General features: G+C 41.9%; 1 protein-coding gene and 1 non-coding gene across 2 annotated transcripts in view; both read right to left on the bottom strand.

Moving 5' to 3' along the window:
• Positions 1-23647, bottom strand: part of ZNF652 (zinc finger protein 652) — a 71392-nt gene that overhangs the window by 33723 nt on the left and 14022 nt on the right. The window lies entirely within an intron of this gene.
• Positions 3012-3074, bottom strand: LOC119622208 (U7 small nuclear RNA). The gene has a single exon (XR_005238879.1). It is a non-coding gene; the product is annotated as a U7 small nuclear RNA (small nuclear RNA).

Here is a 23647-nt window from a genome sequence, read left to right on the forward strand (position 1 = left end):
GCTGCTGCAAGATCAGGGTGGTGGTTGCTGAAGGCTGGAATGGCTGTGGCAATTTCTTAAAATAAGACAACAATGAAATTTGCTGCATTGACTTATTCTTCGTTTCACAGAAGATTTCTCTGTAGGATATGATGCTGTTTGATAACACTTTGCCCACAGTAGAACTTCTTTCAAAATTGGAGTCGATCCTCTCAAACCCAGCCACTGCTTCGACAACTAAGTTTATGGAATATTCTAAATCCTTTGTCATTCCAATAATGTTCACGACATCTTCACCAGGAGTAGATTCCATCTCAAGAAGTAGATTCCATCTGTTCAAGTTTTATCAAAAGATGGCAGCAATTCAGTCACACTTCAGACTCCACTTCTAATTCTAGTTCTCTTGCTATTTCCACCACATCTGCAGTGACTTCCTCCACTGAAGCGTTGAAACCCTCAAAGTTGTCCATGAGGCTTGGAATCGACTCCTCTAAACTCCTGTATGTGTTGATATTTTGACCTCTTTCCATGAATCACAAATGTTCTTAATGGTATCTAGAGTGGTGAATTCTTTCTAGAAGGTTTTCAAATTACTTTGCCCAGACCCATCAGAGGAATCGCTATCTATGGCAGCTATAGTACAAAATCAATTTTATAAATAAAGCTAGGAGGTAAAAATTACTCATTGATCCATGGGCTACAGAATGAATGTTAAATTATCATGCATGAAAACAACATTCAACATTCATCTCCTTGTACATCTCCATCAGAGCTCTTGGGTAACTAGGTGCACTGTCAATGAGCCATAATATTTTGAAGGGAATCTTTTTTTCTGAGCAGTAGATCTCAACAGTGGGCTTAAAATATTCAGTAAACCATGCTGTAAACAGGTGTGCTGTTATTCAGGCTTTATTGTTTCATTTCTAACACACAGGCTGAGTAGATATAGCATCACTCATAAGGCTCTCTGGATTTTTAGAATAGTAAAGTGGCTTCACCTTCAAGTCACCAGCTGCATTAACCCCTAACAAGAGAGTCAGCCTATCTTTTGAAGCCAGGCATTCACTTCTATCTATGACAGTCCTAGATGGCATCTTCTTTCAATATAAGGCTATTTTGTCTACACCAGAAAATCTTAGATGTGGATAACTTGCTGGAGCTTCTACATCAGCACATGCTGCTTCACCTTGCACTTTTACATTATGGAGATAGCTTATTTCCTCAAACCTCATGAACCAACCTCTCTGCTGGCTTCCATCTTTTCTTCTGTAGCTTCCTCACTTCTCAGCCTTCAAAGAATTGAACAGTTAGGACCTTGTTCTAGCTTTGGCTTAAAGGAATGTTGTGTTTGGCTTGATCTATGCAAACCACTAAAACCTTCTCCATCTCAGCAATAGGGCTGTTTCACTTTTTTTTTTTTTTTGAGACGCAGTCTCACCTGTCACCCAGGCTGGGAGTGCAGTGGCGTGATCTTAGCTTACTGCAACCTCCGCCTCCTGGGTTCAAGCGATTCTCCTGCCTCACCCTCCCAAGTAGCTGGGATTACAGGTGTACACCACATCTGGCTAATTGTGTATTTTTAGTAGAGACAATGTTTCACTATGTTGGCCAGGCTGGTCTTGAACTCCTGACCTTGGTTGATCCGCCCACCTTGGACTCCCAAAGTGCTGGGATTACAGGAGAGAGCCACCACACCCAGCCAGCTGGTTCACTTTCTTATCATTTGTGTGTTCACTCGGATAGCACTTTTCTTTTTTTTTTTTTTTTTTGAGATGGAGTTTCACTTTTGTCACCCAGGCTGGAGTACAGTGGTATGACCTCAGCTCACTGCAACCTCCACCTCCCGGGTTCAAGCATTTCTCCTCCCTCAGCCTACGGAGTAGCTGGGATTACAGGCACGCACCACCACGCCCGGCTAATTTTTGTATTTTTAATAGACACTAGGTTTTAACATGTTGGCTAGGGTGGTCCCGAACTCCTGACCTCAGGTGGTCTGCCCACCTTGGCCTCCCAAAGTGCTGGGATTATAGGTGTGAGCCACCGTGCCTGGCCCATTGGGGTAGCACTTTTAAATTTCCTTCAAAAAGTTTTCCTTTGCGTTCACAACTTGATAGTTTGGCACAAGAGGCCTACGTTTTGGCCTGTCTTGGCTTTTGACATGCCTCCCTAAGCTTCATCATCTCTAGCTTTTGATTTAAAATGAGAGAGGGGTGACTCTTCCTTTCACTTGAACACCGAGAGGCCACTGTAGAGTTATTAATTGGCCTAATTTCAATATTGTTGTGCCTCAGGGAATAGGAAGGCTTGAGGAGAGGGAGAGAGATAGGGTAACAGCTGGTCTGTGGAACAGTAAGAACACATATGCTATTTATCAATGAAGTGTGTCATCTTATATGAGTATGGTTTATAGCACCCCAAAACAATTGTAACAGTAACATCAAAGATCACTTATCACAGATCACCATTAACAGATAGCAAAGAAAATGTTTTAAATATTGGGAGAATTACAAAAATGAGACACAGAGACACAAAGTGAGCACGTTGGAAAAATGACACTGACAGACTTGCCTGATGGATGGTTACAACAAACCTTCAATTTGTTAGCAAAGTGCAATAAAACAAGGGAGGCCTTCAGCCTGGGCAACATGGTGAAATCTTGTCTCTACACACACACACACACAAACAAATTACCCAGGCATGGTGCTGCACACCTGTGGTCCCAGCTACTTGGGAGGCTGAGGCACGAGAACTGCTTGAACCCAGGAGGCAGAGGCTGTAGTGAGCCAAGATTGTGCCACTGCACTCCAGCCTGGGTGACAGAGTGAGACCCTGTCTCAAAAGAAAACAAAAAAAAAAAATTATTTTGATGAAACTGGTCTGTATTGGAAGCAAAGGTCCTCATGGTCCAAAATCTCAGAGAAGGAAACCACCACCCAAGGAATTAAGTCTGTAAACACTGAAATATATGCCAGTGGAGATTTAATATGTTTTTATTATGGTTAATTTTATTTTCTTTAATTTTTTTTTATTTTTGGGGTTTTTTCCACGAAGACCAAAAAACCTGCTAGACAAATTCTAAAAGAGTTGTAACATTTATTTTTGTTTTTGTTAGTGCAAGGACTACGGTGTTCCACAGATTTAGAGTGGTTTGCCTCAACTCTATTTTCACCATAAATCCTGTTTACTTTAGTGCACAATTTTGCAGAATGGGGACTTTTTGGAAAAGCATATATGGCAGTATAGCAGAAATATCTGTATTCAAAATTAAGGAAGAAGTATGGGACTAATAAAGCAGAGTTATGTAGCAAACATAAGAAGTATGGGCCAGGTGCAGTGGCTCATGCCTGTAATCTCAGTACTGAGGGAGAATTGCTTGAGTCCAGGAGACCAGCCTGGGCAACATTTTTTTTTCTAAAAAAAAAAAAAAGAAGAAAGAAGTATGGTAAGAAAAGAACTGTGGATGTGGTTAGAGCACCTGGAGCTGAATATATATATATATATTCCCCCTCCCCGCCGAGACAGAGTCTAGCTCTGTTGCCCAGGTTAGAGTGCAGTGGCACAATCTCAGCTCACTGCAACCTCCGCCTCCTGGGTCTCAAAGTGATTCTCCTGCCTCAGCCTCCCTAGTAGCTGGGATTACAGTCCCCTGCCACCATGCCCAGCGAATTTTTGTACTTTTAGTAGAGACGGGCTTTCACTGTGTTGGCCAGGCTGGTCTCGAACTCCTGATCTCATGATCCGCCGCCTCAGCCTCCCAAAGTGCTGGGATTACAAGCGTGAGCCACTGTGCCTGGCCTACATAAGGCATATTTATCATGTATTTGTTAAATGTTTATGAATTGCCTACTACGTGTTAGGTATTGTAGGAGTTGGAACCATCAAGGTGCTCAAAGGTGTACCTGGAGAGACAGACATGAAAATATAGCATAGCAGATCAGGCACAGTGGCTCATGCCTGTAATCTCAGCACTTTGGGAGGCTGAGGCAGGAGGATCACTTGAAGCAAGGGAGTTCAAGACTAATGTGAGCAACATAACGAGACTTTGTGTCTACTTTTAAATATATATATATATATATATATATATTTTTTTTTTTAAGTAGAGATAGGGTTTCACCATGTTATCCAGGCTGGTCTCGAACTCCTGGCCTCAAGTAATCTGCCTGCCTCAGCCTCCCAAAGAGTTGGAATTACAGGCATGAGCCCATAATTTTTTAAAAAGTAAAAACACAGTATAGCTGTTAAGAGCACAAACTCTGAAACCAGACTGCGTGCATTAGAAATCTGGCTCTAAAACCTCATAGGTGGGTCATGACCTTGAGTAAGTTACTTAACTTCTTTATGTCTAATTTTCTGTATATGTACAATGGAGATAGTAGTAGTATCTACCTCATGGATTACTGGTATAAATGCTTATGAGAATACTTAGCAACAGTAAGCACTATTATAAGTATTTGCTAAATAAATACACTCACCTATACACATAACATACAGTGGCAGTGTGTGAAGGGAGGTGGTGAACAGACCACGGGAAGTTTCAGAGATGAGAGCTGCGGCTGGTCTTGAAGGACAAGCAGAAGTCAGATGGAGAAGGGGGAAGGTAAGAATGTTGCACACAAGCAACACCACAGGAAAATGACAGGAATGAAACCATGTGGGGTTTGTTTTTTTTTTTTAACCTACTTATGCATGATTACCCTACAATGACTTGGAATGCTGATATGGTTTGGATGTTTTGTCCTCTCCAAATTTCATGTTGAAATGTAATCCCCGATGTTGGAGGTGAGGCCTGGTGGGAGGTGTTTGGGTCATGGGGGCAGATCCCTCATGAATGGACTGGTGCCGTCCTCGAGGGAATGAGTTATTTCTTGCTCTGAGTTTACATGAGATCTGGTTAAGACAGTGGCACTTCCCCCCACTGGCAATCTCTTGCTTGCTCTTTCACCATGTGATACACCTGTGTCCCCCTTTGCATTCTGCCATGATTGTACACTTTCTGAGGCCCTTAACAGAAGCCGAGCAGATGTCGTTGCCAGGCTTCTACAGCCTGCAGAACCACGAGCCCAAGTAAACCACTTTTCTTTACAAATTACCCAGCCTCAGGTATTCCTTTACAGCAGTGCAAACAGACTAACACAAATGCTGCTCCCATTTTACTGATGAGGCTCAACTTTCCCATTGTCATTGCTGGTAAGTGATGGGACAAGTGTTTGAATTATGCTTTTCTAACTCCTAGTCCAAATTTACCATACTGTCTCCTACTGAGTTAATGGTAAACAACAGACTCAAAAGATGTACTTAGGTTTTTGAACAACAAAATACCTTTACAATACAAAGCAAATAACAGAATTCCAGACCCGTGTTTGAGGGTGTAAATTTTATCCTTAGCTAGTGAAACTCATACCTTCCTTCAGAATGTCTAGAAAGTTAGGTTAATTCATATGGATACATTCTGATTTTCAAATTGATTCACCTGTAGTCTGAGTTTCACAGTAACCACTTTTAACAAACTAAAGACTCAAAATTTAAAGTATATTTTTAGTTCATCTTCTTGCAACAAAATGGTAAGCTTTCAAACGGGTAAAACCTAAATAAACTTGTCAACTTTGAATTTTGTATGTAAAGTAGAAGTTATAGAAACAAAATTTATATCGAAAAGGGTTTTGTTATCACAGTATCAATGCATATTTATAAATGTCCTTCATTTCCAAAGGTGCTCACAATATTGACCTGAAATACACTCAAAAAGCTACCAATGTCAACTTGTAACAGTCATCTTCACAACAAACAAAAACCTCAAATGTCATATATCACTGGGCCTTATTTTGGATAAGCATTACAAGCTGTTCTCAGATGCCTATATTTTATATGGTCAAAAACCAGAACTACAGTCTCATTTAATAAAAATGTACTATGTCAAACAATTTTTAAGCAGTCCATCTAATCCACTCTCTGTAAGAAGTGAAATTGAGAAATGCTTGTCACCTTCAGTTTTAGACAAAGCTTTCATAAAAATAAAATTTCACTGTAGTTTTTTACACACACATTTAAACGAGACTGCCATTGTGTTTCCTCAATAATGTGCAAGTGCAACCAGTAAAAGAGGACAAAGGAGAGATGCATTCTTCCTAGGTACTACCTAATTACCTTCAAGCATCAACAGTTTCCACATTTCCATATAAGATAATACAAACTAATGTGCATTAGTCATCACACAAGTCAGCTGAAGCAATCTTAACTTTCACCAATAACCACCACGCCCAGGGTCAAAGAAGAAATCAAATACTAATTCACTCCTGATCTCAGGTGATTCACCCACGTCAGCCTCCCAAAGTGCTGGGATTACAGGCGTGAGCCACCGTGCCCGGCCGAATGTGCCTTTTCTTAAACTTCTAAAGGTAACACCCCAAATTAGAGCTGAGGTATATCTATCAGGTATAACTATAGGTACAGATGTTCACATTGTGGCTACCTATAATCCACTAAGAGAGGTGTCAAATTGACTAGATCATTGTGAACCTGAATTTAAAACTCATTTAGAGAATGAAAATAACTCAGAAATGCCTTTATTACATTCTAGTATCCTATAAAAATAAAAACCACAAACATTTTAGATTTGTGGATAACATCAGAAAATGCTGGGAATTTATTTTACACATTTGGCCTACAAAAAGACAAAGGAGTGTTACTGTTTTCTCATTAACAAAAACTCTTTGACACTTCAAAAATTAACATTTTGTACAAAAACTAGCCATGCATGGTAATGCATGCCTGTAGTCCCAGCTATTTGGGAGGCTGAGGCAGGAGAATCGGTTTAACCAGGGAGATGGAGATTGCAGTGAGCTGAGATCGCAGCACTGTACTCCATCCTGGGTGAGAGTGAGATTTCGTCTCAAAAAATAAAATAAAATAAAAGGCAAGCATGGTGGTTCATACCTGTAATCCCAGCATTTTGGGTGGCCAAAGTGGGTGGATTACCTGAGGTCAGGAGTTCAAGACCAGTGTGGCCAACGTGGCAAAACTCTGTCTCTACCGAAAATACAAAAACAGCTGGGCGTGGTGGTTGGCACCTGTAATCCCAGCTACTTGGGAGGCTGAGGCAGGAGAATTGCTTGAACACAGGAGGCTGAGGTTGCAGTGAGCTGAGATCACACCATTGCACTCCAGCCTGGGAACACTGCCTCAAAATAAATAAATAAATGAATAAATAAATATAACATTTTTGAAAACATCTTAACTAGTGTTAAACCAACAGGTATAAATAAACAGTCTAAAACAAAAATATTTGAAACCAGGTAGGAAGTTTTAACCCAAACCATAATGTATGCAAAACATAGCCAACAGAAAAAGACAAATTGCTAACATACGTTCTGCCTTTTCCTTCCCATAAGCCTGTATATTTCCTCTCTGATTCTTTTGAAATATATAAATCCTCTCCCTCCCAAAAGGAACACACACAATTTTACAAACAATTTCAAGGGATCTGCCTATTTCCAGAAATCCATCCATGGATTCTCTAGGGATCCCAAAACCCCAGGCTAAAAACTCTCATCACAGAGCAGATTATACCTTTCCTTGTGATATATATTTAAATTTTTTTGAAGACAGAGGTCTTGCTATGTTGCCCAGGCTGGTCTCAAACTCCCAGCCTCAAGTGATCCTCCTGCCTTGGACTCCCAAAGTGCTGAGATTACAGGTGTGAGCCGCTGCACCCAGCCTGTAGCATATATTTACTTAGACAAAGTTTGTAAATTAAATTTTTCTCTACCATCTTTCCTTCTTCTCCCTACCCCCTTTTCTCCCAATTTCTCCAGCATATCTATGGTCAGAAATGAATTAACAAGACTCATGCCTATAGTCTTAGCACTTTGGGAGGCTAAGGCAGGAGATCATTTGAACCCAGACGGTTAAGGCTATAGTGGGTTATAACTGCACCACTGCACTCCGGCCTGGGCAAGAGAGCAAGAAGACCCTGTCTGAAAATAACATAACATAACATAATTTTTTTTTTTTTTTTTTTTTTTTTGAGACGGAGTCTCACTCTGTCGCCCAGACTTGAGTGCCCAGGCTGGAGTGTAGTGGCACAATCTCGGCTCACTGCAAGCTCCACCTCCCGGGTTCACGCCATTCTCCTGCCTCAGCCTCCCGAGCAGCTGGGACTACAGGCGCCTGTCACCACGCCCGGCTAATATTTTGTATTTTTAGTAGAGACGGGGTTTCACCGTGTTAGCCAGGATGGTCTCCATCTCCTGACCTCATGATCCACCCGCCTCAGCCTCCCAAAGTGCTGGGATTACAGGCTTGAGCCACTGCGCCTGGCCAAAATAAAATAATTTAAAAAATTAAAACGGAAAGGATATGAAAACATTCCTCTAAAGAAGATACACAAAAGGACCAGGTGCGGGGGCTCACGCCTGTAATCACAGCACTTTGGGAGGCCAAGGCAGGTGGATCACAAGGTCAGGAGATCGAGACCATCCTGGCTAACACAGTGAACGCCCTGTCTCTACTAAAAAAAATTTTTTAAAAATTAGCCGGGTGTGGCGGCAGGTGCCTGTAGTCCCAGCTACTCGGGAGGCTGAGGAAGGAGAACGGCATGAGCCCGGGAGGTGGAGCCTGCAGTGAGCCGAGATTGTGCCACTACACTCCAGCCTGGGCAACACAGCGAGACACTGTTTCAACAAAAAAGAAAAAAAAAAACAAAAACAAGAAAAGAAGATATACAAATGGCCAATGCGTAAAGGAAAAGATGCTTAACATTATTAGTCATGAGTGAAATGCAAATCAAAATCTCAATGAGATACCACTTCACACCTACTAGGATGGCTATAATAAAAAATTGCAACACAGCAAGTGTTGGAGAGGATGTGAAGATATTGTAAGCCTCATATGTTATTGGTAGGAATATAAAATGGTACACTGGAGAACAGTTTGGCAGTTCCTTAAAAAATTAGAGTTAACATATGACTCAGCAATTCCAGTTCTAGGTATAAACACAGGAGAACCAAAAATATATGTTCATATGAAAATCTGTAAACAAATGTTCACAGAAGTATTATTTATAATAGCCAAAAGGTGAAAACAATCCAAATATACATCAACTGATGAGTGGATAAACAAAATATATAATCATACAATGGAATATTATCTGCTATAAAAAGGAATGAAGAAGTCAGGTGTGGTGGCTCATGCCTGTAATCCCAGCACTTTGGGAGGCTGTGGTGGGATAATCGCTTGAGCCCAAGAATTTGCAACCAGCTTGGTCAACATAGCAAGAACTTGTCTCTACAAAAAGTTTTTCAAAAATTAGCTGGGCATGGCAGTGCACATTTGTAGTCATAGCCACTCAGGAGGCTAAGGTGGGAATATTGCTTGAGCCTGGGAGGTTGAGACTGCAGTGAGCCATGATCGTTCCACCACACTCCAGTCTGGACGACAGAGCGATACCCTGTCTCAAAAAGAAGAAATGGCCGGCATGGTGACTTATGCCTGTAATCCCAGAACTACAGGACGCCAAGGCAGGTAAATTGCTAGAGCTCAGGAGTTTGAGACCAGCGTGAGCAACATGGTGAAACCCCATCTCTACCAAAAATACAAAAAATTAGCTGGGAGTGCTGGCATGCACCTGTGGTCCAACTACTTGAGAGGCTGAAGCAGGAGAATTGCTTGAACTCAGGAGGCAGAGGTTGCAGTGAACTGAGATCTTGCCACTGCACTCCAGCCTGGGCAACAGAGCAAGACTTGATCTCAAAAAGAAAAAGAAAAAAAAAAAAAAGGAATGTAGTACTGATACGTGGTACAAGATGGAAAAACCCCGAAAGCATTATGCTAAGTGAAAGAAGCCAGACATAACAGGCTGCATAGTTGTATGACTCTATTTATATGAAACAGCCAGAATAAGCAAATAGAGACAGAAAGTACATCATCATTAACAGGAGCTGGGAGTAGGGAGGAGTGGGGAGTGACTGCTGATGGGCTCCAGGTTTCTTTTGGGGGCAATAAAAATGTTCTGGAATTAGATATAGGTGATGGTTGCACAATCTTGTGAATAAACTAAAAACTGCAGACTTGTATGCTTTAAAATGATAAATTTTATAGTAAATGTATATTTCAATAATAAAATCAAATAGGCTATTTGGATATAAATAGTTCAAAGGTGATCTGAAGTAATAAGATCATATGAAAATAAATTACAATATTTTGTATAAAATGACATTATCGATTTACTGGAGAGCTCATAAACTGCAACCTGGGCCCTAACAGCAGTGATGTAATGAGGCTGAGTGGGAAATAACACCCACAGTGTGGAGAGTCAACAGATCTGGATGGGTTCTATTTGGAACTCTTCCATACTGCTGGGCAGGTTATTCCACCTTTCTAGCTCTGTTTTTTTCAGCCATGAACTTAAGGGATTCCCTTCCACAACTGACATTTAATGTTCTATAAGTTTGTGTTGATTATCTGTGTCTATTCTGTTACCTAATTCATCTGGTCACCTATTGCCACACAGGTAATTCCCAACCTTTCAGTATTAAGAGTTATCACACACCCCTTACCCCACCCTACCCCACCATGTTCTCTCCTATTATTAAAAAAAAACTGTGTCTAAGAATTTGCATTGAGGTCATACCTTTGTTACTAATCAAATATATATAACAGCCAGTTATGATATTTTGGTTACACTGTAAAGTGTTACCACAATTTCAATTTGACTCTTTGAACACAAAAATTAGCTTATGAATCTCAGTTTGGAGATTCTTGAGTTAAGAAAACAGTCCACAGTCTTTAAATAAATATGATGCTTGATGGAAATGACCCCACAACCTTAACCATGGAATAGGTAGGTTTTTCTAAACACAACACAGAGTCCACTATACTTTCTTAGGGTAGATAGAGACATGAGCACACTTAACACTATTCCTCGGATGATTCTATTCACAATCCTCTGCCTTAGTCAGAAAGCATTTAAGGCAATATGCAGAAAAGGATGTAGAATAAATCCATGAAGACTAAGACCTGTCATATCTATTGATACCTTTACTTTTTTTTTTTTTTTTTTTTTGATATGGAATCTCCCTCTGTCACCCAGGCTAGAGTGCAGTGGCACAATCTTGGCTCACTGCAATCTCCACCTCCTGGGTTCAAGCAATTCTCCTGCCTCAACCTTCTGAGTAGCTGGGATTACAGGCACGCGCCACCATGCCCAGTTAATTTTTGTACTTTTAGTAGAGACGAGGTTTCACCATGTTGTCTAGGCTGGTCTTGAACCCCTGACCTCATGATCTGTCTGCCTCGGCCTCCCAGAGTGCTGGGATTACAGGCATGAGCCACTGCACCCAGCCTTTTTTTTTTTTTTTTTGGAGACAAAGTCTCACTCTGTCACCTAGGCCTAGGTTGGAATGCAATGGCATGATCTCAGCTCACTACAACCTCTACCTCCCAGGTTCAAGTGATTCTCCTGCCTCAGCCTCACAAGTAGCTGGGATTACGGGCATGTACCACCATGCCCAGCTAACTTTTGCATTTTTATTAGAGACGGGGTTTCACCATGTTGGCCAGGCTGGTCTTGAACCTCTGACCTCAAGTGATCTGCCTGCCTCAGCCTCCCAAAGTGCTGAGATTACAGTGTGAGCCACGGTGCCCGGCCATTTTTTTTTTTTTTTTTTGAGACAGAGTCTCACTCTGTCAACCAGGCTGGAGTACGATGGTGCAATCTCAGCTCTCTGCAACCTCTGCCTCCCGAGTTCAAGCGATTCTCCTGCCTCAGCCTCCTGAGTTGCTGGGATTACAGGCGCACGCTACCACACCCAGCTAGTTTTTGTATTTTTTTTAGTAGAGATGGAGTTTCACCATGTTGGATCACGAGGTCAGGAGTGTGAGACCAGCCCACCTTAGGCTCCCAAAATGCTGGGATTATAGGCGTGAGCCACCACACCCAGCCCCAGTCTACTTTTCTTAATGGTGTTTTTTGTTGTTTTTGTTTTTTTAAGTACATAAGTCACAGGTTGCGTGAAATAAAATCTGGTAACAATGCCACAACTGTTAAATTTTAACATAACTTGTTAAAATTAAAGGTCACCAGGCATGGTGGCTCATGCCTGTAATCCCAGCACTGGGAGCTGAGGTGGGAGGATCAGTTGAGGTTGGGAGTTTGAGATCAGCCTGGGCAACATGGCGAGACCCTATCTCTACAAAAAAATTTTTAAACTTAGCCAGGTGTGGTGGTGCATGCCTACAATCTTAGCTATTCAAGAGGCTGAGGTGGGAGGATCACTGGAGCCCAAGAGCTCCAGGCTATAGTAAGCTATGATCATGCTGCTGCCTTCCAGCATGGGCAACAGACCAATACCCTCTCTCTTTAAAAAAAAAAAAAAAGTTAAAAGCAAAAATGCCCAACAACTCTGTAGGTTGCTTACTTAGAACAAAATTTAACTCAATAGAGGTTTTCTACACTGGAGGTTGGCAAACTGATCCAGTGGATCCTTCCTCCCTTTTGGGAGGTACAGTTGAACACAGAGAAGAGACTGATTACTGGGGTTTGAGTTGTTACCCTAAATATACTGAGTTATGCTTTATGAATCTTCCCGAGACATCCAGTATATCACTCTTAGAAGTAATGGGACTCTGTGTTACTAAAACTGTTGCTACTCAAACAAGTGATTTATTTTTTATCTAGAGGTAAATAAAAAACAAGGAGCCCATGTCTCCTTTTTTCCCTGAATGCAGAAATTCCTTTTTCTTTTCTAATTAAAATGTGAAGTTTATAGGTCTCATGGGTTTACACACTAAGCACTGTCTGTCCAATTCCTACATTCTATTCATGCATTCACAAGCTTTGACTATTATCTACATGCAAAGTACCAAGAGGCTAATATAAAGAGAAAATATTTATTCTTTAAAATAATCATTGTATTGACCCTCACGTTCACAAGCTTAAAGTTAGGTTGAGAAGCAAGACCTATGCACAAAAAATAAGTCATGATTGCCAAATACAACAATTTTTTATTTTTGAGACACGGTCTCACTCCATCACTCAGGCTGGAGTATAGTGGCACGATCACGGCTCACTTCAGCCTCGACCTCCCAGGTTCGAGTAATCCTCCCACCTCATCCTCCTGAGTAGCTGGAACATGCCACCATGCCTGGCTATTTTTTTTTTTTTTTTCGGTAGAGACGGGGTCTTACTGTGTTGGTCTGCCCAGGTTGGTCTTAAACTCCTTGCCTCAAGCGATCCTCCTGCCTCAGCCTCCCAAAGTGCTGGGATTACAGCATGAGCCACTGCACTCCACCAGTTTCTGAACTCTTAAAAAGCATAAGAATGAGAATCAACACCTTCTGCTAGATGTCACCTTGCCTGGATGTGATGCATGGAACTGTGGTACCCATCTTGCATCTATAATGTGTGCTGGCCAAAAGACAAGACAGACATGTTCAAGCTGGCAGAGCAGAAGGGTGAAAAGAATTAGGGTCTTGACTGATGTCACTAAACCACAGATTTAAACCAACCCTAGACTGAGGGATCTTGTTACTTGTAAGGATATATTTTCCTTATTTGTGAATTATTTTGAATAGGATTTTCTATTACTTGAAGTCTATAGCATCCTAATAATGTACCTGGTCATGTTTGAGATGCAAATTAGACAACTAAGTAGAGTTGTCCAATAGCCAACTGGATAGAAGCACCTGATCAAAGGAAAAGTCAACACTGTAGCTATATATTTAGGAGATATCAGCAAACAGAAAGCATTTACATTTGGGGGCTGAGGACACAGGATAAACAGAAAAGAAGGGGTTAAGCACCAAGTCTTAGGGCACCCCAAGGGCAAAAAAGAAAAGGATAACAATGAAGAAAGAAGAAATTAACAGTGAGGTAAAACAAAAACACTCAAGTGCAGTGCACAGAAGCCAAGAGGTTAAAAAAGACAAAGAAAAATGACCACCGAATTTAGTGACTCAATAATTCCTTAACATGAAGGTCCCCTTGTCCTTCCACCAGCCTCCTCCTCTCTGAAAAAACACCAGACTTCATTAGCATAATGGTTAAGGGCTCAGACTTGGGCTGACTTCTGGAGCTATCACTCACTAGCTGTGGGTGATACTTAACCGGTCGCACTCGTTAAAAGTGTGATCAGGAGGGAATGGAAGCTGAGGAACAGAGCTGGAGTAGAACTCAAAACAAATAAAAGGTCTGAATTTGCGGTGTTTTTTTTTTTTGTTTTTTTTTTTGAGACGGAGTCTCACTCACTCAAGGCCCAACCTTGAGTTTGGACTTTTAAAGATGGGAGAAACAGCATGTTTAACTGCTGAAGGGAAAGATCACCTCTGATTACAAAACTCTATTACAGAAATAACATTTTGGGGCCACGCGCAGTGGCTCACGCCTGTAACCCCAATACTTTAGGAGGCCAAGGCGGGAGGATTACTTGAGGCCAGGATTTTGAGACCAGCCTGGCCAACATGGCAAAGCCCTATCTCTACCAAAGATAGAAAAATGAATCCCAGCTGGGCGCGGTGGCTCACACCTGTAATCCCAGCACTTTGGGAGGCCCAGGCGGGTGGATCACCGGAGGTCAGGAGTTCGAGACCAGCCTGGCCAACATGGCGAAACCTGGTCTCTACTAAAATACAAAAATTAGCCGGGTGTGGTAGCATGTGTCTATAATCCCAGCTACTTCAGAGGCTGAGATAGAAGAATCTCTTGAAATTGGGAGGCAGAGGTTGCAGTGAACCGAGATCACGCTACTGCACTCTAGCCTGGGTAACAGAGCATGACTCTGTCTCAAAAAAAAAAAAAAAAAAAAAGAAAGAAAAGAAAAGAAAAGAAAGAAAGAAATACATTTTGGAATTCATTATAGGAGGTTAGTTCGTTAAGCTTTCAAAAATTGGTTGGCATGGTGCCTCACACCTATACTCCCAACACTTTGGGAAGCTGAAGCGGGCAGATAGGTTGAGCTGAGGAGTTCAGCCTGAGAAACATGGCAAAACCCCATCTCTACAAGAAATACAAAAAATTAGCCAGGTAGGGTAGTGTACCTGTAGTCTCAGCTACTTGGAAAGCTGAGGCAGGAGGATAGCTTGAGCCCAGGAGGCTGGGGCTGCAGTGGAGTGGAACACTTGGGGCCTGGGCCACAGAGTGAGACCCTGTCTGAACAACAACAAAATTATATATAGAAGAAAAAGTTAGGCCAGGTGCAGTGGCTCACATCTGTAATCCCAGCACTTTGAGAAGCTGAGGTGGGCAGATCACTTCAAGCCAAGAGTTCGAGCTAGTCTGACCAACATGGTGAAACCCTACTAAAAATATAAAAAATTAGCTGGGTATGGTGGCAGGCATTTGTAATCCCAGCTACTCGGGAAGCTGAAGCAGGAGAATCGTTTGAACCCAGGAGGTGGAGGCTGCAGTGAGCTGAGAGCCGATATCAGGCCACTGCACTCTAGACTGGGTGACAGAGCGAGACTGTCTCAAAAAGAAAAGTAAAGAAAAACTATGACAAAGTCACAATCTTAAACTCTGCTTCATTTCAGAGCACATCGACTAAAAGAAAAAAAAGATGGATGGCCTGGCAAGGAAAAGAAAAAAGACGGATGGCTGGGCAAGGAGGCTCATGGCTGTAATCCCAGCACTGTGGGAGACGGAGGTGGAAAGATCACTTGAGCCTAGGAGTTTGAGACCAGCCTAGGCAACATAGTACAATCTCATCTCTACCAAAAAAAAAAAAAAAAAATTAGCCAGGTGTGGTGGTGCATGCCAATAGTCCCAGCTACTCAGGAGACTGAGGCGGGAGGATCGCTTGAGCAAGGGAGGTCAAGGCTGCAGTGAGCTGTGACCACACCACTACACTCCAGCCTGGGAAACAGTGAGACTGTCTGAGACTGTCTCAAAAAAGAAAAAAAGAAAAAGGATACCTTTTTAAAAAGTAGTAATAGAAAATAGTAAAGTGCCTAATTTTCTCTTGGTTATATTACAAAGATCATTCCATAATTAAAACACAAACTCAAAGTACTAAACCACAAAAGCCCAGGTACTTTAAGAGCTAAGAAAATCTATAATACAACTACATGAAACCATTTGGAATATTCCCTTAAAACACTTTCAGTCTTCAAAACTTTCTCAAATCTGGCCAGGCGCGGTGGCTCACGCCTGTAATCCCAGCACTTTGGGAGGCCGAGGCAGGCAGATCACCTGAGATCAGGAGCTCAAGACCAGCCTGACCAATATGGCAAAACCTCATCTCTACTAAAAGTACAAAAAGTAGCTGGGCATGGTGGCAGGTGCCTGTAATTCCAGCTACTCAGGAGTCTGAGGCAGGAGAATCGCTTTAACCCGGGAGGCAGAAGTTGCAGTGAGCCAAGATTGTGCCACTGCACTCCAGCCTGGATGACAAGAGCAAGACTCGGTCTCCAAAAAAAAAAAAAAAAAAAAAAAAAATTTTCTCAAATCTGAAGTATTTTTTTGCTTTGGTCTTATTGAAGAAGTATGTTGCCTTGAGATAAGCTTTCTATAAACTTCTGTACAAGAACCACATAAGAAAATATTTAAAATTTTTTATGTTAAATTCAGGAAATTCTAAAATGTAAAACCACTCCAAATTAAAACATGACCACTTCAAAGAAAACGGGATAATGTCGAAGTTAAGACCAGAACAGCTTTTGACACAAACCACTGCATGCTGCAGAAACGGTAACCTAGTTTCATTTTGAGTATAGTGTTTGTTGCCCTCAAGGGATCTGCAACTTTCGAGCAAGACTTTTTTCATTAAATGCCAGATAACAGATAAAGGAGTGGGGGGGAAATCAATACATTTTCACGCTACAACGTATCTTAACTCTTCAGTTTAAAAGAAGAAAAGCATAGTCCTTATGAACACACACGTGTATCATATTGACAAACCTCAGCTACTGGTGACCACATGAAGATTTCAACTCAAGGCTGAACTATAAAACGTGACAATTTAATGATCTGCTTGTGAGGAGAAAACCCCCCTCAGTATCACATAAAATTCTTAGCTATTTGTCACTGGCACAACAACTGGTCAGTAATAACACGAATTGGGAAAGCTGATGGAAGATGTTCAAATATACAAAGAATTTTTTCCACATAGAATTCTTTTTTTTTTTTTTTTTTTTTTTTGGTGGAGTCTTATTCTGTCACCCAGGCTGGAGTGCAGTGGCACGATCTCAGCTCACTGCAACCTCCGTCTATCAGGTTCAAGTGATTCTCCTGCCTCAGCCTCCCAAGTAGCTGGGATTACAGGTGCACACCACCACACTTGGCTAATTTTTGTATTTTTAGTAGAGACGGGATTTCACTATGTTGGCCACGTTGGTCTCGAGCTCCTGACCTCGAGATCCACCCGCCTCAGCCTCCCAAAGTGCTGGGATTACAGGCATGGGCCACTGCATCCGGCCCACATGTAATTCTTAACTATCTTTTCCCAAAATACTGTTCTCTATAATGTACAACGAATGACTGCATATTTCAGTAAGACAAAAGTCCCAAACATCCACATTTCTGAATGAACAACCTGTTCAAGACACTATCTCCCTATAAACTCCAGAGAAGTTACTTTTAGGATATAAGATAAACCCATTAGTAACATTACACACCATAGACATTTACATTCTAACTGCACTGGAATGTCTAAAAATTAGCCTATGAACACCAAAGTGACAGAGCCCAAGAGGAAGTGAACAGACTCCTGGCTTGCAGACAAATGAGTAGGTGGTGGAAACATTTATGTGGGGAGATGATTTTTATACAATATCTTTCTTAATCTAAAGGAAACCACAGCTCTTCACAATGTATGTGCTATAAATAGATGTCATCAGTTGAAAGTCTTAATAAACGTTTTGTTTTTGCTTGCTTGCCTTTAAAAAAAATAACTTTTTTTTTTTTTTTTTTAAATAACCCAAATCCAATGTGTGGTCAAGATAACCAAACCAAGGATGTAACCAAGCAGGTTGCCCAGAGCCGTGGGTACACATAACTAAGTTTAATTCCCACCTGGGCACAGTGGCTCATGCCTGCAATCCCAACATTTTGGGAGGCCAAAGTGCAGACTACTTGAGGCCCAGAGTTCAAGACCAGCCTGGCAACGCGGTGAAACTCAATCTCTACAAAAAACTTAAAAATCAGCTAGGTATGGTGATGCATGCCTATAGTCCTAGCTACTTGAGAAGCTGAGGCAGGAGGATCACTGGAGCCCAGGAATTCAAAGTTGCAACGAGCTGTGATTGCACTACTGCACTCTAGCCTGGGCAACAGAGTGAGACCCTGTCTCAAAAGACAAGAAAAAAATGTATTCCCCTTCATTGATTTATGCTGAAGAAAAGATTTCAATTAACCATGTTTTTTAATATATATAATATTCTTCAAATATACTTCCCTTACCAAAATCAAAGAATTTTCACATTAGCTCACATCACAGCAAATTTTTATTTTTTATTTTTATTTTTTGTGACAGAGTCTCCCTCTGTCACCCAGGCTGGAATGCAGTGGCAGGATCTCGGCTCACTGCAACCTCTGCCTCCCGGGTTCAAGCGATTCTCCTGCCTCAGCCTCCCAAGTAGCTGGGACTACAGGCGCACGCCACCATGCTTGGCTAATGTTTTGTATTTTAGTAGAGACTGGGTTTCACCGTATTGCCCCGGCTGGTCGCGAACTCCTGAGCTCAGGCAATCTGCCCGTTTCAGCCTCCCAAAGTGCTAGGATTACAGGCGTGAGCCACCGTGCCTGGCCCATCAAAGCAAATTTTCTATCCCTACTTTTGCTAACATCTTCAAGGAATGTGGCTAGGGCAATCAAAGACAGTTTTGATCACAGAAACATTGTTCAAGTTAGCATTCCCTCCTTCCCCAACTCCCACCTAACCCCCCCTCAAAAAAAGCACATATATCTAAGAATCAAAAAGTTCTTGTCGGCCGGGTGCAGTAGCTCAAGCCTGTAGTCCCAGCACTTTGGGAGGCCGAGACGGGCGGATCACGAGGTCAGGAGATCGAGACCAGCCTGGCTAACACAGTGAAACCCCGTCTCTACTAAAAAAACTACAAAAAACTAGTGGGGCAAGGTGGCGGGTGCCTGTAGTCCCAGCTACTCGGGAGGCTGAGGCAGGAGAATGGCGTAAACCCAGGAGGCGGAGCTTGCAGTGAGCTGAGATCCCGCCACTGCACTCCAGCCTAGGCGACCAAGCGAGACTCCGTCTCAAAAAAAAAAAAGATTCTTGTCAAATAATTATTAGTCTCTTTTATAAATGCAGGAAACTAAGGCCCACTGGCTAAAAAATGAGTCAGAGCGGCCCTGAGAGTAAGAATTAGCCAAATTTTTAACTGCTATGCTCTCTTCTCCCTTAAGATAAAATCCATTCAGATGATTTGTGACTTTTTGGAAGGGGCAGTGAGGGGTGGTAGTAAGGAAGTTATCTAGATTTTTCTTTTTTTCTTTTTTTGAGACAGAGTATTGCTCTGTCACCCAGGCTGGAGGGCCAGTGGTGCAATCTCCGCTCACAGTAACCTCCTCCTCCCGGGTTCAAGCAATTCCCCTGCCTCAGCCTCACAAGTAGCTGGGATTATAGGCATGTGCCACCAGCCCAGCTAATTTTTGTATTTTTAGTAGAAATGGGGTTTCACCATGTCGGCCAGGCTAGTCGTGAAATCCTGACCTAAAGTGATCCGCCCACCTCGGCCTCCCAAAGTGCTGGATTACAGGCGTGAGCCACCGTGCCTGGCCGTGTTATTTCTTTAACAAACAAAACAACTAATCCTAAACTATAAAAAGAAATGAAGTAATCAAACCCATTTAAATGCAATGCCTAAGATCATTTAGATGCCAAGTGTTAACAAAAGGATGTTGAAAAAAGCACAAACATAATGTAAGCATAAGAAACACTTAAAATCAACATCAAGCCTCAAAATATCAGACTTCTATTAAATTCACAAAATATTTATTAAGCACCTACTATGTGCCAAGTGCTGCAGCCACAACTACAAGTGTAGTACAACAGACAGGATTCCTGGTCTCAGGAGGCTTACAGTCTCACAATTCATTTATAAATAGATTGTAAGCATTTGTCCTAGTTTACTGGGAAAAGTCCTAGTTTATCATTGCTTTCTCCTAGAATAATGCTAATGATGTCCCCTCACAGGTCTCCCAGTCTGGACAAGTGACATGGTTACTTTATTTATAAAAAAACAAACAGGTCGGGCTCAGTGGTTAACGCCTGTAATTCCAGCACTTTGGGAGGCCGAGGCGGGCAGATCACCTGAGGTCAGGAGCTCGAGACCACCCTGGTCAACATGGTGAAATGCTGTCTCTACTAAAAATACAAAAATTAGCTGGGCATGGTGGTGTGCACGTGTAATCCCAGCTACTTGGGAGGCTGAGGCAGAAGAATTGCTTGAACCTGAGAGGCAGAGGTTGCACTGAGCTGAGATCACACTACTGCACTCCAGCCTGGGTGACAAGAGTGAAACTCTGTCTCAAACAAGCAAAAAAAATTACTGTACCTATAGGGCCACATGTTTATAAAATGTATATTAAGATTTTAATCTTTAGCTTCAAACTTATTTTAGACATTCTTCTTATTTTGATGTGTACGTGTTACATAATGAAAGCAAATATTTGCTTCAGTTTAAAAAGAGGAAATCAACTCTGATTTTATCACATCAAAATGTATACAAACTAAATCAAATGAATTTAAAAAATCAAAATGTCAAAGACCAAGGCCCTTGAGGGCAGGTAGCTCTTTTTAAAATACTACTTTAGCATTCCAGCTTGTGCCTATCTTAGTACTGAGAACATATTATGGTTTCTAGATATTTCCCTCTAAAAGGAAACAGGGCAGGAAATGTATGAGTTTGGAATATCTTGTCATAAGGGAAGGAAAGGAAGCTATCAAAAACTATCAGGATTGTGTCAAAAAGCGTGAGGAACCAGCCTGATAAATGCCTATCTGGCAAAGATAGGACAATTGAGTATCAAAGGATTAATAAGAGTCGTGGATTGCAACACACCAAATATGCTTAAATCCACTGGTCACCTTTAGAGGATGCTAAGACATCCAACTGATTCTTTTGAAAACAGGTAAATGAAGGGCAAAAATCATTCCTATCAGATCTGTACCCTAAGGAAACTAAACAGTTGAGGGGAAATTTTATATAAGTATTCCAGCTAATAACTGAAAAACAAATTATAGAATATTATTTTGCGGTCAGGCGTGGTGGCTCATGCCTGTAATCCCGGCACTTTGGAAGGCCAAGATGTGTGGATTGCTTGAACTCAGGAGTTTGAGACCAGCCTGGGCAACACGATGAAACCTGGTCTCTACCAAAAATACAAAAACTAGTTGGGCATGGTGGCACATGCCTGTGGTCCCAGCTACTCCAGAAGCTGAGGTGGGAGGACCGCTGGAGCCTGGGAGGTAGAGGCTGCAGTGAGCCGTGATCATGCCTCTGCACTCCAGCCTGGGTGACAAAGCCAGACTCTGTCTTTAAATATATATAAAATTTTGCAACCCCTAATGAATAGATATAGGCAAAAAGATCATCAATGACTCATAACAATATCCAAAAAGAAGCAACCAGCTTCTATATCTCCTAGAATTATACACCACTACCTATTAAGTAATCTTGCCCCATGCCTGCAAGAAAAATTGAACCTCAGTTTTTGTTTTGTTTTGTTTTGAGACACAGTCACTCTGTCACTGAGGCTGGAAATGCAGTGGCATGATCACAGCTTACTAGAACCTCAACCTCCTAGGCTCAATCACTCCTCCCACCTCAGCTTCTCGAATAGCTGGGACTACAGGTGTGCGCCACCACACACAGCTAATTTTTGTATTTTTTGTAGAGATGGGGATCTCACTATGTCACCCAGGCTGTTCTCAAACTCCTGGGCTCAAACAATCCACCCGCCTCGGCCTCCCAAAGTGCCAGGATTACAGGCGTGAGCCACCGCACCCTACCAAACCTTAATCTTATCAAGCCTATAGATCTAAAAACCAATTTACTGGAAATAAAACGGATTGAGGAACATATCAAATGACACCACGTGGATATAATTAGCAAAATTCAGACTATGGAAAACTATACAACAAATGACTTGGATTCCTCAACAAAAAACTGCAAGGAGGCTGCTCATGGTGGCTCATGTCTAACCCCAGCACTTTGGGAGGGCGAGGTGAGAGAATCTCTTGAAATCAAGAGTTCCAGACCAGCCTGGGAAACACAGTGAGAACCTCCCGCAGCGCCATCTCTACAAAATATTTAGCTGGACATGGTGGTGTGTGTGTGCCTCTGGTCCCAGCTACTTGGCAGGCTGAAGCGAGAGGATCACTTGAGCCCAGGAGATTAAGGTTACAGTGAGCCAAGACTGAGCCTCAGGCTGGGTGACAGAGCAAGACCTTGCCCCCCACCAAAAAAAACACAAAACAAAAAAACACAAAAAAACCCTGCAAGGAGAGGAATGGAGAAGCAAAGCGGGAGGGGAGAGAAAGAAAACAAACCTACCCAATCACTTCTTGGGACACTAATTCAAGCAAACTGAAAAAACAATTATGAGTCAACTGGGACATATACACACTGACTGAATACTTGATGATGCTCAGGAAGTTTTTATAAATAATATGATATGTTGTCTGGAGCTTCTTTAAAATGAGAGGGGGCAGGTAGGGAAGTGTAGTGAGTGTAGCAATCCTCCTGCCACAGCCTCCCAAAGTTCTGAGATTACAGGTACGTACACTGTACTCATCCTAGTGTGTTTTTTCTTATGGAACTGCCAAGTTATCTCTATGCATTTTTGTTTCCTAGAATGCTTAAGGGGAGTTTTTCTTTTTTTCTAAAAAGTGGTATGCTTCTGAATGAAACTGTTGAATGAAAAACAAAACAAAATAAGAATTTAAAAAAGTGATTTGCTAATGGAAGGAATACTTAAGGGTTCTTAAGCTGTGAGAAAAAGGGATTTTTGAAAAATCCATATCTACTTCATATTGCCAATTCCTTACTCCTCTGCCATAAACTAAACTGTTTCAAGGAATTATTCAATTTAATGCAGTGGCCAGGTGCGGTGGCTCACACCTGTAATCCCAGCACTTTGGGAGGCCGAGGCAGGTGGATCACCTGAGGTCACGAGTTCGAGACCACCCTGGCCAATATGGTGAAACTTTGCCTCTGCTAAAAATACAAAAATTTGCTAGGCCAGCTATTCGGGAGGCTGAGACAGCAGAATCGCTTGAATCCGGGAGGCTGACGCTGGAGTGAGTCGAGATCACACCACTGTACTCCAGCCAGGGAAATAGTGCAAAACTCCATCTCAAAAAAGAAAGAAAGAAAAAAAAATGTAATGCAGTGAGTTTGGATGCCATGGTTTGCCACAGCAGGGATTCTTTGCACTAGTAAGTGTGGAGTGAAAGATACCCAAGTACTACCCTATCTACAATGGCATTCCGCTTCAAGATCAGTAGCTTTTTCTCCTTCAAGAATCACTAAATACTTAAATTTTCTCAGAGCAAGACATGAAACCATCCTGCACGAAGACTCTTGACTACTACTCTCAGTTAATTTCCTAGTAAACAAAAGTTGGCTATTTTCCATATACTAATGGACTTAGGGGCTTATAACTATACTGAAAAGGGTACTATTGTGCAAGAACTATACTCACAGAAGTGATAAATCATGT

This window comes from Chlorocebus sabaeus, chromosome 16 (assembly GCF_047675955.1).
Source record: "Chlorocebus sabaeus isolate Y175 chromosome 16, mChlSab1.0.hap1, whole genome shotgun sequence".
In the NCBI taxonomy this organism is placed as follows: domain Eukaryota; kingdom Metazoa; phylum Chordata; class Mammalia; order Primates; family Cercopithecidae; genus Chlorocebus; species Chlorocebus sabaeus.